This window comes from Phyllostomus discolor, chromosome 3 (assembly GCF_004126475.2).
Source record: "Phyllostomus discolor isolate MPI-MPIP mPhyDis1 chromosome 3, mPhyDis1.pri.v3, whole genome shotgun sequence".
NCBI classification, from domain to species: Eukaryota; Metazoa; Chordata; class Mammalia; order Chiroptera; family Phyllostomidae; genus Phyllostomus; species Phyllostomus discolor.
This window is the reverse complement of record NC_040905.2, coordinates 104858544-104878257: the sequence shown is the minus strand read 5'-3', so window position 1 is coordinate 104878257 and position 19714 is coordinate 104858544. Positions and strand designations below refer to the sequence as shown.

General features: G+C 37.2%; 1 long non-coding RNA gene and 1 pseudogene across 1 annotated transcript; both read right to left on the bottom strand.

Annotated features, from left to right (window-relative positions):
• Positions 1-5234: 5234 nt before the first annotated feature.
• LOC114506254 lies at positions 5235-5688 on the bottom strand (annotated as a pseudogene).
• Positions 5689-16013: 10325 nt separating this feature from the next.
• On the bottom strand, positions 16014-16504 carry LOC118499332. The gene is made up of 2 exons (XR_004901850.1): positions 16376-16504; positions 16014-16286 (listed from the first exon to the last, which is right to left on the bottom strand). It is a non-coding gene; the product is annotated as an uncharacterized LOC118499332 (long non-coding RNA).
• Between the last annotated feature and the right edge of the window lie 3210 nt (positions 16505-19714).

Sequence of the window (19714 nt, the reverse complement as noted above, 5' to 3'; positions counted from 1 at the left end):
CTTCAGACTGAATGAGGACTCAGGCTATGTCAAAGCTGAGGAGTGAGGGTCCATCACCCCCTTTTTCTGTAGCCCCCAAGTCCTTCCCTGGGGGCCTCCATAATCATGCCTGTCTTAGGTTGTCTCTCCCTTGAGGAATCTTACTCGTCACTGGCTAACCAATCAAGCATTGGGGGCCAGGCTGGGTGAAGTAAAAGTAGCAGAGGCAGCGCCCCTGCCAGGATGATAAGCTTTGTCTCCTTAGTGGCTTATGGTCCCAAAGTCACTCACTCAGCCTTAGCCATGGGGAGATTACAGCTCCTGAAACCAGGCAGGGCAGTTTTCAACATTTCTGGCTTCCACTGTCATTTATCCACTGATGGTTCTTGTATATATATCTCTAACCCAGATCAGTCCTCTGAGCCTCAACCCTATGTGATTAACTGCCTGCTTAGCATCTCTTTTTGGATATCTCAGAAGCGTTTCCATTATAACATGTGAAAAACTGAACTTAAGGTTTCCCCCCTCCCCCAAGTCATACTTTCTTAGGTAAACCTTCTTTAATTTTCTAGAGTAGGTGAAATCTGCCCAGTAGAGACATTCAGCAACTGGCGTACCTCCCTCTAAGAACTGTACATAAGTGCAAGGTTTCATTTGTTTGCATATTATTTAATTCATGTTTGTCTCTATCACTAGACTGTAAGGTCCAATGAAGACTGAGGCTATTTCTCTTTCTCAACGTTGTATTCTGCAGTGACTAAAATACAGTTAGTCAATAAATATTTTGACTACATTAGTATTTACTGATGGATAGCTATTTACTAAGAAAAGTTTTCCACTACTGTAAATACTGTCTAAAAAAGAGAGTTTACTAGTAAGAAGTTAATCCAAAGTCTAGCAGACCAGAAGGTTAATGGTAGGTGGAAAGAAGTTGTTTAGGAATGTGTATGTGCTCCTTCATGAACACTGGTCTGCAACACAGAAATTCTAAAGGGAATGTCAAGCAAGACTTCTATGTAGCCTGCAGTCTCTTGGAAGATATCCAAGTCGAAAAGAATGCATATAACCTTTTATGTTTAGTTATGAAAAGCAAGCACTTATTTAGTATCAGTCCATCTGTGGTGATTGAGATGTTGGTGGGAAGAAGTGATCAGCCCAAGAGGAAACAAAACAGAGACTGATAAGATCAGAGAAAAGGCCCTGGAGCAAAACAGAGAAACAAGGAAGGAAGAGTAAACAATAAGATGTTAGTGTCCAGGGAGTAAACTGTCCTTTACGGAAGTGAAAGCTAAATCAAGTTCAACATGTTTACAAACAAAAGTAGCACTTCTGGTGGTAAAAATTTTTTTATGTGCTTTCTTCCCCCCACAATTAAAAAATAAAGTAGCAGCTCTGAGGCAATTAAGTAAGTTCTTTAAATGTTATGAAGTAAAATAGCTAAAATAGCAAGGAACCGTTATTTTATAAACAAAACCCATTCATACTAAGAATCTATTTTGGAAAACAAAAGACCCCAGAAAAATATTATAGATCAAAAACAAAAGAGGAAGGATATGGAAATGTGAAGTGCAAGAAAAAAAATGAAGTGGCTCCAAACAATCTCAATATGAAAAGATTAGAAAGTAAAAATGCTAGGGTAAAAAAACGTAAAATGTTTTCCCATTAGACTCTGAAAACTTTACTTCAGAATATTCTGAGAGTGTCCTGGTAACACTTGAAACTTACCTGCTTTTACTCATTTTAACAACCCCAGTCTGAGGAAAGGAGGTAACATCTGACATACTCTTGGAATTCAGTAATTATTAAATAATAATAACATATTACTTTATTAAAAAATCAATAGGTCAGTATAAATCATTACTAATGTTTTGGCCTAAATTTCTATAATGAGTTATCACCAATCTCTTTTTGTAAGACTGGAGGCAAAGTATGATATATAATAATAATAAACATTTAACCCTATTTATATTTTTATGTGTGTACACATACACTATAATGCAAACACTATTTTGTGGATGTAATTATGCACATTATAATTAACCAGGTTAAAATTAAAATTCTGATTTAGTGAACTTCAAATTAGGAAGGTTGTACTATATCAGCAGCAGCTGCTATTTTCTAGGCCTCCACCCTGGGTGTCTTCTAGATTACTGTTCAAAGTGCTGTCCTTGGGCCAGCAGCACTGGCACTTTGAACTTGGTACAAACCTAATTCAGGTCTGGGTTGGGGCCTGGATTTCGCACTTCTTGTAAATTCTCAGGCCATACCAATACTATTGGTCCATGGACCACATTTTGAGAAGCAAGTTTCCTCTGTGGAATATCCCATTTGCTTTCCTTAAACTCTATTCATTTTCTTAAGGTTTTTCTGTGTCTTCACCTAAAAAAGAGTGGAATAACAGAATTTCAAAATACTCCCATTCAGAAAAAAGAAAACTATGCTTGAATGTGGCAATTTAAAAATTATTTATTTTTTTAGAAAAGAAATACATTTCTTAATGAATGACAAGTCTTGTTCAAGAAAAAAATTAAGAGGGCTATGGCAGGTCACTGGTGACACCGTGTGGCCAGATCTTACAATTCCAATAGTATTTTGGGGTCCCTTTCAAAATGCAAAATTATAAAAATTGACATTGGCTTTTTAAAAATTTCAATAGTCTGATTAAATATTGTTTAAAATTTTTAAACTTTTTATTTTGAAATAATTATAGATTCATAGGAGGTTGCTCAGAAACTTACAGAAAACTCCCCTGTGCCCTTCCCTCAGCTTCTCCCAATGTTAACATATTACACTGGGTTGGCAAAAAGTTCATTTAGTTTTTTTCCATATGATGACCCTAGTAGTGTGTAGTTGTCCATAACTTCATTCGAAACAATTTTGTTAGGTTTTATTGTGACAGCTGTCATATCAGTATGCACTAAAAGAAATTATCAAAATAGGTGACTTTTTGTGCAACCATTTTAATATTGAAAATGGAAGAAATTATGCAACTTTTCAAGCATATTATGCTTTAGTATTTCAAGAAAGATAAAAACACAACTGAAATGCGAAAAAAGAGATTTGTGCAGTATATGGAGAATGTACTATGACTAATCAGGTGTGTCAAAAGTGGTTTGAAAAGTTTATTGATACTATTGACATTTTTGCCAAATAATTCTTTGCTGTGGGGCTATCTTATGCATTGGAAGATGTTTAGCAGCTCCCCTGGCCTCTACCCAGTAGAAGCCAATAGTGGGAGATAGCCAACATACTCACAATATCCAAATCAATAAAGTTATTGGGAAAAAATGAAAAATGTCTTGTATTTTACAGAAAAATGTGAACAGATTTGGCCAACCCAACACTATTGAAACTAAGACATATTATTCAGACTTTATGAGTTATGTAAAGATTCATTTGTGATGACAGTATTTTTAATTTTATTTTAATTATTTTATACTTTAATTAGTATTGACATACAATATTATATTAATTTTAGGTGTACAATATAGTGATTAGATATTTATACAAATTATGTGTGGTCACCTCAGTAAGTCTAACACCCATCTGACAGCATACATACTTATGACAATATTACTGACTCTGTTCCCTGTACTGTATTTTACATCCCCATAACTATTTTTCTTTACCTTTTCCACCCACCCCCTAAATCTCCCCACCTCAAGCAACCATAAATTTGTTCTCTGTATCTATGAGTTTGTTTTTGTTTTGCTGGTTTATTTATTTTGTTTCTAAGATTCCACGTATAAGTGAAATCGTAAGGTATTTGTCTTTCTGTCTGACTTATTTCACTTAGCCTAATACTCTCTAGGTTCATCCATGTTGTTGCAAATAACAAGATTTTGTTGTTGTTGTTTTTTAAAGATTTTACTTATTTTTAGAGAGAGGGGAAGAGAAGGAGAAAGGAGGGAGAGAAACAATAATGCGTGGTTGCCTCTCACATGCCCCCTACTGGGGACCTGACCCACAACCCAGGCATATGCCCTGACTGGGAATCAAACCAGGGACCATTTGGTTTGCAGGCCAGCACTCAATCTACTGAGCCATACCAGGCAGGGCCAGCTAGATTTTGCTATTTTTTGTGGCCTAGTTATATTTCATTGTATATTTGTACCACCTCTTCCTTATCTATTTGTCTATCGATGGACACTTAGGTTGTTTCCATATCTCTGTTATTGTAAATAGTGCTGCAGTGGTCAGAGGGGTACATACGTCTTTCCAAATTAGTGTTTTGGATTTCTCAGGATAAATTCCCAGAAATGAAATTGCCAAGTAATGTGGTTTTTGAGGAACCTCTGTAATGTTTTGCATGACTCCAGCACAAGGTTCTGTTTTAATAACTACATTCTTATCTGAAAAACAGAGTTTCCCCCTTTCCCCTCTTTTGAAAATCATCTGGCATATAATCCATTGCTGGACACAATTTGTTATACCTAAGAAACATGTAAGAGGCAATGCCCTACCACAAGGTCATGAAGTCCTATGTTTTGATCTCATCTTCATTCATTTTAATCCACTGAGATTTTTTGTAGACTGCAGGAAACAGTACCATATTTTTTCTCAAATGAATAGCCAATGATTCTTCAACCATCCTTCCCCATTAACTTGAAATGCCAACTTTACCATATTAAACAGTCCTATTCCCTTGGCTATGTTTTGACACACTACTTTCCATCTATCAATTCTTTGCCAACTCCCAATCATACAAATTTAGAACCTCTTTTATTATTTGGTGGCAGGTGTTCTCCTTCCACTTGTCTTTCAGGTTTTTCCTGGCTTTACCCTGAACACACGGGTGTGTTGGGGTTTGTTTTTGTTTTTGTTTTTTGAAATGTGGGAAAATAATTCCTTTGGAAGACATTATATTTTCATAATGCTAAATCTTCCTTTTCAGGAAATGTTCTCTACTAATTAGTTTATTTTTATATTCTTCATTACAGTTTTATGCTTATTTTCCATTTGCTTTTTACAATTCTGTTCCAAGATCTCATGTATAATAAATACATTTATAAAATTATAATTATATCACGTAATTTATATAATTAACATTACATATAATTATTGGGAATTTTATCAGCTCTATTTCTAACTGGTAATTATGCCCACAGAGGAAAACTACTGAATTTGTATACCAATACTTGCAGCTAGTCATTTTAACTTATCACTGCAATTCTAAAACTCTTTAGTTAAATCCTAGATTTTCAAGCTGTACAGTCATTTTTACACCCAAAAGAAATCATTTTTCAATAGCCATACTATTTCTCAATCATTTCTTCCTTGTTTGCCCTTTTCCTTTTCTACTTGGCGAGATTTGGCTTTATGTTCAAGAAGGATCTTTTTGCGTCTTTGTCCAGTTTTAGTCTGGTGATGACCACCTTGCTGGGGTGAGTGCCCACATGAATGGTTGCACCATTAGCTTTCTCCCGCTGCACTCATTTGATGTAGGTGATGTACTTCTTCCTGTAAACCTGGACCACTTTGCCAATTTGCTGCCCTTTGTAATGTCCTCGCACAACCTGAACTTCATCACCCTTTTGGATGGGCACGGATCGAACTTCCTACTTCTGCCTCAGCTCTTTGGAAAGCAGAGAAGACATAATCTTCCCGCGAATGTGGGAAGGTGCGTTGAAATGCCTTTTACGGTTCTTGCTCCAGTCAGATGTCACACAGGGATTGAACTTCATTTTGACCGCTGGCGCCTCAGCGATGGCTGCCTAGATTAACTTTTTAATAATCTTTTTTTATCTATCTATATTTCTTGTTTCATTCAGGAAATGCTAATATTTCTTATGGAAATGCCAGAGATTTATCTGCTAGTCACTTTTTCCAAGAAGTAGTTTTTCATTTACTCAAGCAAGAGTGTATTTGTTATTTTAGGTTTTTCTTATTAAAGTCCTCCTTCTATTTCTGTGATTTTTTCTAAGTCCTCAGATTAAATGATGTTTTATTTATTTTCAGTCTTCCCAAAGAATGTAAAATCAATCATATTTCACTTGGAAAAATAAAACAGAGACATCATAAAGGAGAAATATCACTTGAATGATGTAAGAAAACACAAAGTTTCGGTAGATGTCAGTCTGGAATTATATATTTTATACATATATAAGACAAAAAGTTAAGATACCTTTATAGAAAAAAACATTTGCAAATAAGGAAATAAAACCAATAGAATTCCCAGTCAGGGTACATGCCTGGGTTGCAGGCCATGACCCCCAGCAACCGCACATTGATGTTTCTCTCCCTCTCTCTTTCTCCCTCCCTTCCCTCTCTAAAAATAAATAAATAAATAAAAATCTTTTAAAAAATGAGAAAAACAGAGGGTACAAGAAATCCAGTTCCAATGAATTACAATGCTCAGTGAAGCTAAAAATACATCCCTGACCTCACCTAGTAATAAGAAAAAGAGCATCTTTAATGACTTCCAAACACACCACTACTTTTGCACATATTTAAAAATTGAAGCATAGATATGTAAATGAGGCACTAAACTGCACATACTCAAATGGTACAGTTCAGTGAGTTTTGGCAGGTGTGTGTATCTGTGAAAGCAGCAGTACAATCAAGATCATGAACATATCACTCCAAAAAGTTCCCTTTGTTCATTCATGCCTTCTTCCCTGCAATCCACAGGCAACCACTGATCTGCTTTCTCTCCATTACTTCACATTTTATATAAAAAGTATGATTCCATATAGACTCTTCTGTGTCTGGCTCCTTTCACTCAGCATGAATATTATGAGGTTCATCCCTGTTGTTTTGTGCATCAATAATTTGTCCCCTCCCCCAGTTTTTACTGCAGTACAATTGACAAATACAAATTGTATGTATTTAAGGTATACAGCTTGAAGATGTGAGGTGTTGTTAGGGACAGAAACAGGTAGGAGAAAACTGGTTCCTTTATCTGTCATATATTGGAGAGAAGGACTTCCCCTTGAAGAGATTTTACAGAAGCAATGGAGAAGGAGAACATCCCCAAATCAGGTAAACTTTTAAAAATCAGCATTTATTTTAAAAAGAAAAAGCTCAAGAGACTTAAAAGGCCCAAAGGCCTAGAGATTATCCAGGTTTCAGATGAGACTATAGGTAGGTGATGACTATTGGTTTTTCTGTTGCTAAAGCCTAAATTTCAGTGTGCTCGATTCCATATCTCCATGATTCCTGTAGCCGGGGAGCAGTGAATTCCTCTGACTCCTGGCATATACCAATGGTTACCACACTAATAATGATAAGAAAAGCAGTGGCAGTAGCAGTCAATGTCATTGCAAGGGGGAACGTTTTATGATCCAGGGGGAAACCTGCCACAGCAATTCCAGAAATCAAAATTGTTAATCCAGGAAAGAAGAAAAAGAATTGTTTGCGGAACCTATATGAACACTTCTCTTGGATTATTCTCTGCACCCAGACCCGCTGACTACAAACTTGAGGTGCCGAGATCCTGATGAGTCTTATCTACAAGTATTAGAGGAGAAAAAGGTTAAGGTAAGATGAATCACAAGGTTGAACTCATTCTACCTCTTGATGTGGCATTGCTTTCAAATGAAGTTTCAGATTCTATTGGCTCTAAGTTACCAAGTGTCCTAATAGGCTAGTGGTTAAGACAATCTGGGAATTGACCTCCAGGGAAAGGTTGCTGGAAAAAAATCAAGGATGATTAGCATAGATTTTTTATTTACTTTAAAAGTTTCTTTCAATAACTTCTTGAAGCTGTCACAAAATTCTGGATCATTTCCAGTGATGCCACCACTGAATTGGATATATCATGTAGTCCTGAGGTTTGCTAGAGGGCACATAAAAACTCAGAACACACGTTGAATTTTATGGGAATATCACCATTTCTTGGTGGTATACTTAGGAGGTTGTTGTACTAATTCAGATACAAATAAGATGGGACAGAAGTAAGAGCTCTGTTAGTTGAGACACAGACACAATGGAACACACACTAACAGCAACATGCACTCCAGACAAAGCACTGCAAGGGAACTGTGAGCTCCAGCCCAGGGTCCTCTTTCCCCTCCTCTGCCAACGGGAGACCCTGGGTGCGGTATGACATTAAGAGGGAAGAAAGTGCCCTAGCCAGTGTGGTTCAGTTGGTTGGAGTGTTGTCCCCCAACAGAAAGGTTGCAGGATCCATTCCCAGTCAGGCCACTTACCTAGGTTATGGGTTTGAGCCCCCAGTCCAGGCACAGGTGCATGTGACGGGAGCTTATGATCACCGGTCAGGGCACCAATTCCCAGTCAGGGTGCAGTGTGTACAGGAGGCAAACAATCAGTATTTCTCTCTCTCTAAAAGCAGTGAAAAAAAAAATATCCTTGGGTGAGGATTAAAAAAATAGAGAAGAAAACTTCTGTGTTTCCCTTAACAACAATGGAAAAAAATATCCTTGGCTGAGGATTAAAAAAACAGAGGAGAAAGCTACTGTTTCCCACTGATGCCCTTGCCTTGCCTGAGTGAACTTCAGGGGGATTCTTGAGTTCACCCACCTTCGCAAGGGCCACTTGTGAGGGGCAGAGACAAGCAACAGGTAACTTGTCTTGGTTGGTATTTAAATAGACAGACTGTCCACCTGCCGCCTCAGGACCAAGCAGAACCCATCTGCAGATGGCCCTGGTTTCTAATTAACGTGGTTAAGAGACACAAGCTCAGCTGAGTCAAGGAAGTCACCCCTCCCCTTTACTATTATCTTATTTTTCAGGTGTGTAACCCACTGGCCAGCAAATCCTGGTGCTGGGCATGTTTTGTTACATTCTAAGAAAATTTAAGAGTCAATGTCCTACCTCAGAGTACAAAGTCTTATGATTTGCTACCTACCTTACTCATTTTAATTTGTTGAGAATATGTGTATATTATATGAATGTGACTCTATGTAATCCCAAATGGAATAGCCAAATTTTTCTATTTCCTTGTGGAATTACTCATCCTTTCCCCATGACTTTGAATGTCACGTTTATCATATTAAATAATGACACATCTTGGGAACGTCCTGAAGTGTCCCTTCTGATTTATCTACCCTCTCACCATTTCCAGATTGTACTGAGTCAGATCTTGTTCTGCAGCCTAGTTGGAGTGTGTTCCCCAACAACTTGTCCCGCAGACTTCTCTCAGCATGGCCCTCAACAAACACAGGCGAGTCAGGTTTTTACGGAAATTGCAGCACAGTCATTTATTAAAAGAACACTATATGTGGGGGGGGGGGAGCAGTGTATAAGGGTAATGATTAGTAATGGAAAAAGTGCAATAAAGATAATTTTAAAAATTCTTTAAAAAATAACATCTATTACACTAAGTCTTCCTCTTTAGGAAGGGTTCTCCATTCATTAAACTCATCTTCACATTCTTTGTGATAGTTTTGGTTTTTTCTCATTTAATACTTGTATTTCTGTCCAACTTATTTTTACATATAATGTATATTCACACCTGTATATATGCACATTATCAGTTTCTAATGAAGTTTGTTTCTGGTTATTATTAATTCTATTTGTTACTGATTTCTCATTAAGAAAGGTACTGCTTTTGTGTGCCATTACTTGTAGTTAGCAATTTTAATTTGTAGCAGTAATTTAAAAATTCTTCACTTACATCCTGGAATCACTTACATCCAGCTATATGGTCATATCTGCAAATAGTCACTTTTCCAGTAATTATACTATTTCGTTTTCCTATTTGATGATTGTCTAGAACAGTGGTCTTCAAATGGATTGACAGCTACACTAGAGGGACATACACGGTTCAGGTGGTTCACGGTTGGGCACCCCATCAGGCACCACACCCTCAGCTTCCTGTGCACCTTCCTATAGCTGCTCTGCCTGTGGTCAGGTCAGCCCTCTGTCAGGTGCTTTCCTTTCACAGAGGACAAGCATCTCTCTCGTTCTTATTTATCTTGCTATGATGCACTGCACCAGGGTATTAAAAAATACCTGGGGTGTGAAATGTAGGAACAATTCAAAATATAGGTGTCTGTCTTGAGAAAGCGAATGACTAACAACTGAGTTACCAATAGTTTTCCAAGTAAAAGTCTTTTACTCTTTGTTGTTAGCAAATCAAAAACAAAACTAGAGGAATTAATGCAGTTGTCATCTCAGGAAAGTAACTCATAAAAGATCATTTTGTGACTTTTTTTGCATGTAATTAAAGAATGCCAAAGATCAGTGACACTAAAAAAAAAGACTCCTTCCCTGCTTTTTTATGTATGTGAACATGATTTCTTTTGCTTTTGCCTGTGAAATCAGAGGGAATTGATGTTGAACCTCTTCTCACTACAGCAGTGATAGTTCTCCTTGCACATTAAAAAAAGAAAACATATATATTCTATGAGAAATGTCACTTTTTGATTCAATTTTGGTAACTTTTCAAGAAAATGATCCCTTTAACCTAAATTATCAAATATTTTGATATAAAGCATATATTACCTTTTAAATAATTCTTCATGCCTGACTATATTTCTTATATTGTTCATAAATACTCATTTTAAATTATTTTGACAGATTGACCTATTCATCACTATTTTCAAGAGTGAGCTTTTAGTTTTACTCATCAGGCATAGCACTTTTTGATTTCCAAGTTACTTTAGGCTTTTCTTATTAAATTTTCCTCTATTCACATTGATTTTTGTATATTTATAGCCCCTTAGATTGAATGTATATTGTGAGTCTTGCTAATATAGAAAGAATTTACATTTTACTTTGAAGACTGAAATAGAGATGTCTTAAAGAAAAATATTTCACGAATGGTATCATAGACAAAGTTATGATAAGCGATGAATTAGAAGAATGTATTTTACACAGAAAGAAGATAAAGATTAACACCCCTGATAAACAAAGACCATAGACAAATTAAGGAGGAAAAAAAGGAAAAACAGAGAAAGGGCATAATAGGAAATGCACATGAGAGGAATTGCAATGGTCAGTGAATCTAAAAAGACATCCTTGGTCTCACTTAGGAATAAGAAAGGGTATCAATCATAACTTCCAAGCACATAGAATCGCTACAGTTATACATGAAAAAAAATGTAGATTCATTTACCTGGTGTTAAATGCTGCTCTTGAATAATCAGAAAAGTCAAACTCCATTCAAAATTCGATGCCAAATGCAGCTCTTTGTGTTTCTTATATAGGAGATAGGATGTTGTTTGGAAAATTGCAATAACGTGGGCTCTCATGGAAGGCCATTTCCACCCAATGAATTTTCTCTCAAGTAACCCAATGATATAAGATGCTGAGGGGCTGAGAAAACTCCTTAAACAAGAGACTAGTGACAACACTTGATGTATAATAGTTAATGATCATGTGACCATGTAAAAAAAATTAGGAAATCATCATTTGTTTTCTCCTGTCGGTGGTGGTGATTTCATCTGGCTTCACCTGATGAGGATCTGGTCAAGGTGAGGGAAGCCTCCTTCTCAGCTTGCACCCACCTTACCCCAGAATTTCCCAGCTTCTCTAAGCATGAGATTTCCCTGGATCTTCGTCAAAAGCACAATTCACCTGGTGCTTTATGGAGGATTCAGCAGCGGAAGGAGGAGTATGTGTTTTTCACAGCACCCAGGAACTTCTTAATGTCAGCAAAGACTGGGGAAACACTGCTTAAACTCTCTTTGTGCTTGTTTATTCACAACTTTGTGGAGTTATAAATGTGGTACAAAAACTGCACATATATGAAGTGTACATTTTGATGAATTTAATATTGTATATACCCATGAAAACATCAACCTAATTAAAATAAAAAACACATCTATCACCCCAAAAGGTTCCTGTGCCCCCTCCTTCTACCCTCAGGTGACCAATAATCTGTTTCCTTTCACTATAAATAATATTGCATTCTATATAAGTAACATCATTCTTTTAGTACTTCTCTGTATGCTTTCATTCAGCATATTTTTAAAGTTATCTATGTGGTTTTGAGTATTAATAGTTTGTTCATTTTCATGTTGCATGGTATTCCATGTTATGAGTATGTCAGTTTGTTTATGCATTCTTCTTTTGATAGATATTTAGGCTGTTTCCAGTTGGGGCCATTACAAGTAATTTCAGATAATCAAAGAGGTACAATGAGAGAGCAATTACTTTTTATTTAAAACAATTTTATTAAGAAAAACTTGAAACTATATGTGGTAGAAAAGAATGGGAAGGGCAAATTCCTATACATAAGGTAGAAGATGGTCAGAAAATCCAGCATCTTTATGTCAAGAGCAGGGCTCTGAGCCATGTTTTCTTCTAGATTTTGAGTTTCCGAAGTGCAAGACATTTCAAAATCATCTAAGGGATGTATCCACATTTCAATCATGAAAATGCTAAGGTAAAAAAGTTTATAGTTGTTTAAAAAATAATGCCAGGAAGTTGTCCATATGAAAGATTGGCAGAGGAGTTGGATCCCAAAGTCAGCTGCTGGGCAAAGCCTGCCTTTCTTTAATATAATTTCACTTCCTGTAATACATAGTTAGTATTCACATATATAATACTGCAGCAATTTTATTTTTTAACAGTTTGGTTATGGGTTTACAAAGTCTTGGGGAAACTTTGGAAAATACAGAAACTATCCAAGTGTGAATGAAGGCCATTAATTATTTTACCTTCCAGAAACAATCATCATTAATAATGATCTCCTATTGTGTTTATATTGTTTCCTCTTTTTTGTTGTTCTTTAATTTTTTAAATGCTCTTCTTTTTTCTTTTCTTTGTTTTTTTTCTCTTCTCCCCTTTATTCACCTCTGCCCTGCACTGACCCCCCACTAGCATTCCTCCACCTTAGTTCATGTCTACGGGTCATACATATAGGTTCTTTGGCTTCTCCATCTCCTATACTATTCTTAACCTCCCCCTGTCTATTTTGTACCTGTCATTTAGGCTTCTTGTTTCCTGTACCTTTTTCCCATTCTTCCCCCTCCCCCTCCACACTGATAACTCTCCATGTGATCTCTATTTCTGTGACTCTGTTTCTATTCTAGTTGTTTGCTTAGTTTGTTTTTGTTTTTTAGGTTCAGTTGTTAATAGTTGTGAGTTTGTTCTTGTTTAACTTTTAATATTTTTGATCTTCTTATTTTTCTTAGATAAGTACCTTTAACATTTCATATAATAAGGGTTTGCTGATGATGAACTCCTTTAACCTGATCTTATCTGGAAAGCATTTTATCTGCCCTTCCATTCTAAATGATAGCTTTGCTGGATAGAGCAATCTTGGATGTAGGTCCTTGCCTTTCATGACTTGGAATAATTTTTTCCAGACTTTTCTTGCCTGGAAGATTTCTTTTGGGAAGTCACTGATAGTGTTATGGGAACTCCTTTGCACAGAACTGTCTCCTTTTCTCTTGCTGCTTTTTAAGATTCTCTTCTTATCTTTAATCTTGGTTAATGTAATTATGATGTGCCTTGGTGTGTGCTTTCTTGGGTCCAACTTCTTTGGCACTCTTTGAGCTTCCTGGACTTCTTGGAAGTCTATTTCCTTTGTCATGTTAGGGATGTTCTCCTTCATTATTTTTTTTTAAATAAATTTTCAATGTCTTGCTCTTCCTCTTCTCCTTCTGGCACCCCTATGATTCGGATATTGGAATGTTTAAAGTTGTCCAAGGACGTTCCTAAGCCTCTCCTCATTTTCTTTTTTTTTTTGAATTTTTGTTTCTTCATTCTGTTCTGGTTGAATGTTTATTTCTTCCTTCTGTTTTAAATCATTGATTTGAGTCCCAGTTTCCTTCCCTTCACTATTGGTTCCCTGTATATTTTACTTTATTTCACTTTACATAGCCTTCATTCTTTCCTCTATTTTGCAACCATACTCAACCATTTCTGTGAGCATCTTGATTGCCAGTGTTTTGAACTGTGCATGTGATAGGTTGGCTGTCTCTTCATCACTTAGTTCTATTTTTGGAGCTTTGATCTGTTCTTTTATTTGGACCATATATTTTTTTCTTTTTTGCCTTGGTGCACCTGTTACATAGCAAGGGATAGAGCCTTAGGTATTCACCAGAGCAAGCAACTCACATTGCTGTGATGTGTCACTGTGGAGGAAGGGTCCAAGAGGGAACAGTGTTGCTTGCTCAGCTCTCAGCTGGCTTTCAGTCACTTCCCCCACTACCCACAAGCAAATTGGGCCCTTCTGGTGCTGATTCCTGGGTGGGTGGGTTTGTGTACATTCTAGGACCCTGAGGGTCTTTCCAATGAACTCCTCTATGGGGTTGGGAATTTCTCCCACTACCACAACCCCCACAGATTTTTACATCAGAGGTCTTGAGGCTTTATTTTCCCACACTAGAACCCTGGGTTGCATGGTCTGTCTCACTACCCAGTTGTCCCTCCCTGTTTATTGACATGCAAACATGGGACCTCCCAGTCCTCCAGCTGCCACCTTACCATTCATCTTCTCCACCCCGGCTGCCTATCTCTGCCCCTTCTACCAGTCTGAATGAGTATTTTCTCTTTAACTCATTGGTTGTTGGACTTCCATACAGTTTGATTTTCTGGCAGGCTTTCTGGGTGATTTTCTGGGTGGTTTTTAAATTTATTGTTGTCCTTCTTTTGGTTGTGCAAAAAGGCAAAGTGTAGCTACCTATGCCTCCATCTTGGCTAGAAGTCCTTATTTTTTTATTTTTTAGAGAGATGGGAAGGGAGGGAGAGAAACATCATTGTGAGAGAAAAGCATCAATCAGTTGCCACTTGCTTGTACCCTGACTGGAGATCCAACCAGCAACCTAGGCATGTGCCCTGACTGGGAATCAAACCTATGACCTTTTACTTTGTGGGGTGATGCCCAACCAAGTGAGCCACACCAGTCAGGACTCTCATTAATTTTTATGGTAGTAAATGTTTCATCTTGTATTGCATCATGATTTTTTGAAATCCCCTATTATCAAACATGGTTTTCCTTGATATATCTCCTCACATTTATCATACAATTTCTTCCTGCCCTCATTATTCACAAGTGCTTTTTTTCTTACTCCTCATTTATAACACCCTATTCTTATTTTCTTTCCATAATACATTCTCCTAATTACCTGAAAATGTCAAGTACAAGTTGAAAGATTTTTTCTGTTTATTGCTCCCTGCACTGTCTCCGTCCTGCAGAGTCCTTTGAGTTTGCAGATCACAGCAGAGGCAAATGTGCTAGTTTGAGCTTTCCCTTTGTTTCTTGAGTGAGGCACTTGGGAGCTGTTGAGTAGGGATTATTTACAGGTGGAATATCTAGGAGGAGTAGGAAGCATTGAGTCATCTTTCATTGTGGAGTCCTCAATGTCAGTCAAGGGAGAAGGAAGGACTTTAGTGAGGTATCTCAGGAAAGAATCTGGCAATTGTCTGCCTGAGCCAAAAGAGTGAGAGAATCAGGAAAAAGGAAGTGCAATCATGTGAGGTATTCATATTAATGACTGTGATTTTATAGAAATCTTGCCAACCTTATGAGATTTGTTCCAACATATTTACCTCCATGGATTCATGTACATGACAGATAGTTTGGTAAAATCAGGTTCATATGTGACCACACAGGTAGAATATTAAGGGGGTAAAAGGTGAGAAGTATTTCTAAGAGAGAATCCAAAAGGATCAAGAAGCAAGTCAAAGGGCTGTGGGATAATGAGGAGACCTGGGCATGAAAGCATCAGACAAACCCATTATATTGGAGAATTTTCTGGTGAGGGATAGAAGAATAAGTGATGAATAATAACTGGAGTGTGGTGTGAGAATGGGGTTCCAGAGTGATGCTTTGGGGTCTCAAAGATAGCACTGGTGACATTGTACAGGACACAACCATGGAAGTAGGTAACTGACAGGGAAGAGAACAGGATACTGCAGGGGAGGAGGGCTGTGAGCTGGGTACCTGTGGTCTTGGATGGGTCACCTCCATGCACATAAAAATCTGCAGGAATTGACGTAAAGAGCCAGAATAAGACACAGCAGCTGGATCTTCAATGGTGGTAGAAAGACAGAAAGAAGGGCAGCAGGTGCAACAACCAGGGGAAAACTGCTGAGCCAGGTGACAAACTCTGCTGAGTTTGAAAGCAGAAAGAATTTTCACAGAGGCAGTAGGGAACAAAAAAGAATACCCAAAAGCAAAGTTTTAAAAGCCAGAATTTATTTCTACTTAAAAGTGCTCAAGAGACTTTAAAAAGGCCCAAAGGCACAAAGATGTCCAAGTTTAATATAAGATCATGCTGAGGTGGTGTCTTTTGGTTTCTCCATCACTAAGGTATTAATTTCGTCCCTGTTAGTGAAACACCTTGATAATTCTTCAAGTTGGGTCTCAGTGATTTCCTCTGACTCTCGGTATCTTTCATAAATGGCCATCAGCGTATGAACGATGAAAAATGTAATACCAGAAATAATCACTGTCATTGAAAGAGAGAAAGTTGTATGACTCAAATGGAAATCCATCAAGCAATTCCAAAAATCAAAATTATTAATTCAATAAACAAACCGAAACGTCTGCAGATTCTAATTGAATATCCTTTCTGCATTATTCTTTGAAACCAGGCCCAGTGACTACCAATTTGAGTGGTGGAGATCATGATGCATGTCATCTGCAAAAACTAAGGCACACAAAAAAATTAAGGTCAGTAATTCGGAAGGTTGACGAGGGATCTCTCTCCTCATCTGGCAGCACAGTGCTTCTACACGAAGTTTTTAATCCCATGCATTATGAGTTATCAAGTGTCCTGATGGTGCAGCGCAATGGGCTAATGGCTTGGATAACCTGGAAGTTGACTTCCAAGAAAGGTTGCTAGAAAATCAGGGATAATCAGGATATACACACACACACACACACACACACATATATATACATATATATATATATATATATATATATATATATATATTCTCATCTGAGGACAGTTTTTTATTGCTTTTACAGAGATAGAAACATCAATGCCAGAAACAATTATGTATCAGTTGCCTCCCATATAGACCCTGATTGGGAATTGAACCTGGAACCCCTTGGTTATGGGACTATGCTCCAACCAACTGAGCCATAAAGACCAGGGCTTAATTTACTCTAAATACTTCTTCCAATAACCTTTATAATTCTGCCTATTACAAGCACCTGGGTCATTTCCAGAATGACCACCTCTGAATTGGGACATAACCCATAGACCTGAGGTTTGCTGGGAGGCATGTAAACTCAGGAAAACATTGCATTTAATCGGAATCTCAATACTATTTGTGGTATTTTAAAGACTATTATACCAATTCATTTATACCTGGAATGAAACACAAAACAAGAGCTCTGTTAATTTAGACACAGACATTATGGCCACATGCTAAAGGTAACATGCACTTCAGAAAAAGCATAACAAGGTAACTGTGAGCTCCTCCAGCACAGGGTCCTGTTTTTTCTCCCCAGTCAGTGGGAGAATGTAGGTGCAGTTTGACCTTAAAGGGGAAGAAAGCTGCTAGGTGTTTCCCACTGAAGCCCTTGTCCTTGCTTAAGTGAACTGAAGGGGAATTTTTAAGTTCACCAGACTTCAATAGGAACACCTCTGAGGGGCAAAGACAAGCAACAGGTAGCTCTCGTCTTGGTTGACATCTTTCAGACAGAGCAGCTGTCTGCTGTCTCAGGATCATGCAGGACCCATCTGCAGACGGTTGTGATGTTTAATCAATGTGGTTAAGAGCCACAACCTCGGCTGAATCAAGGGAGTCACTCCTCCCCTTTATTATCATCATCTTTTATTTTTCAGGCATATAACACATTGGACCATGAATCCTGGTTCTGTGTAAGATTTGTTTAAAGAAACAAACATTCCAAGAACATGAGCATATTTCAACAAATATTTAAGTAGTGATGCTTTGCCTCAAGATTATAAAGTGCTGTGTGCCCGGTATCTATCTACCTGTGTTCATGTTAATGTGTTGATACCTACAAAACAAAGTGTTTCTACACCATTTATGGAATATTTTGTTTTTCTCAGTATTTTGAAATCTCACCTTTATCATATGAAAAAACTAACCCTTGTATACTTTATGAAATATTCTCTTATTTACCTAATCCTTTGCTAAATCCAAACTTCGCTGATTTAGGCCCATTTTGAGATCTCATTGGAAGTTCCCCATCGACTTGTCTTTCAGATTTCACCTGTGGCTCTCAAAGTTTTCCTTTCATGTTTAAGAACAAAATTTGTTATATAGTGTTTGGATCACATGCATACTAACTGTAATTGTGACTGAGCTGAGAAGAAATTCAACACAGAGCATTATGTTCAGAAGAAATTTTGAAGTGAAAGTGTCACTTATGCTTTTGTTGCAGAAGACATGGTATGATGATCAGCAGAAGATTTAAAGCATGTATTATTAGGATGCATTCTGGGGACAGTGAATAGGATGCATTCAGTAAAAGCAGAAAAAGAAATGGAGCAAAGTTTCAGACTATGAAAGAAGAGCTTATGCATGGTGTTGAAGAGTCAAATTGAATGCATACCTTTAAAAGTGGTGGGGCAGTAATCTGTCAGTTTGTTTGTTTATTGTTTTTAGATTCCACATAGAAGTGAAATCATATGGTATTTGTCTTTCTCTGACTTATTTCACACTTAACATAACACCCTCTAGGCCCATCCATGCTGTCACAAAGAGCGAGTTTTCATTCTTTTTTATGGCTGAGTAATATTACACACATACACATCTATCTCACATCTTTATCCATTCATTTGTTGGACACATTTTGATGGTTACCATGTGAGAGGAGGTTGGGGAATGGATGAAAATGGAAAGGGATTAAAATGCACTAATTGCCAGTTATAAAAACAGTCACAGGGATATTAAGTTCAGCATAGAAAATATGGTCAATAATATTGTAATATGTATATGGTGTCAGATGTGTTGTAGACTTATCTGGGTGATATAACTTTGTAAGTTATATAAATGTCTAATCACTGTGTTGTACACCTGAAACTAGTATACTGTTGAATGTCAAATGTAATTGACATAATTTAAAAATAAAGAAAAAGTGGAGAAGCAGTTACTTTGAAGTGCTAGTATTTACAATATGCCAATATTCTACTTATTAATTCTAGACAGAGGGAAAGGGAGGGAGAAAGAGGAGAGAAACATCAATGTGTGGTTGCCTCTCCCACACCCCCTACTGGGGACCTGGCCTGCAACCCAGGCATGTGCCCTGACTGGGAATCAAACCAGTGACCCTTTGGTTCTCAGGCTGGCACTCAATCCACTGAGCCACACAAGCCAGGGCCATCCTTTATGACTGTTTTAATTTACCATAAAAACCTTTAGAAGTCAACATAGTATATATGTAGTACAGAGAAATATTGTGGTCCCTTGAAGATTTCAAACAGAATGAGAACACTAAAAACCACAGAGTTTTGCATATTGCTTTTATGGAAATGCTGTGATTATTTCACCAATTGTATGCTCTTTGCTATTTAGAAATAATTTTCAATTATATTTGAGAAATTTTAATTAAAATGGTTAGGGAATATTGTCAAATGCATTTTCAGCATTTATTCTAAATGTGACTTTCTTCTTTCTTTATTAACATGAAGTTCATTGGTTTTCCTAATATGGAACCATCCTTGTGTTCCTGAAATACAGCCTTCTAGGTATCTCCTATATTAACCTGCACTGGTAATTTTCTTGCACAAAGCCGGTATTGAATTTCTGTAGGAGAATTAACTGTGGCAGATGCATATTCAGAAACATCAGTCTGTAACTTACTCTCCAATGATTCAGCAAATCACAGTGATAATAAATTACACACACATGTGCCACCATCACAACAAATGTTAATTTATTGCATCGAAATGGA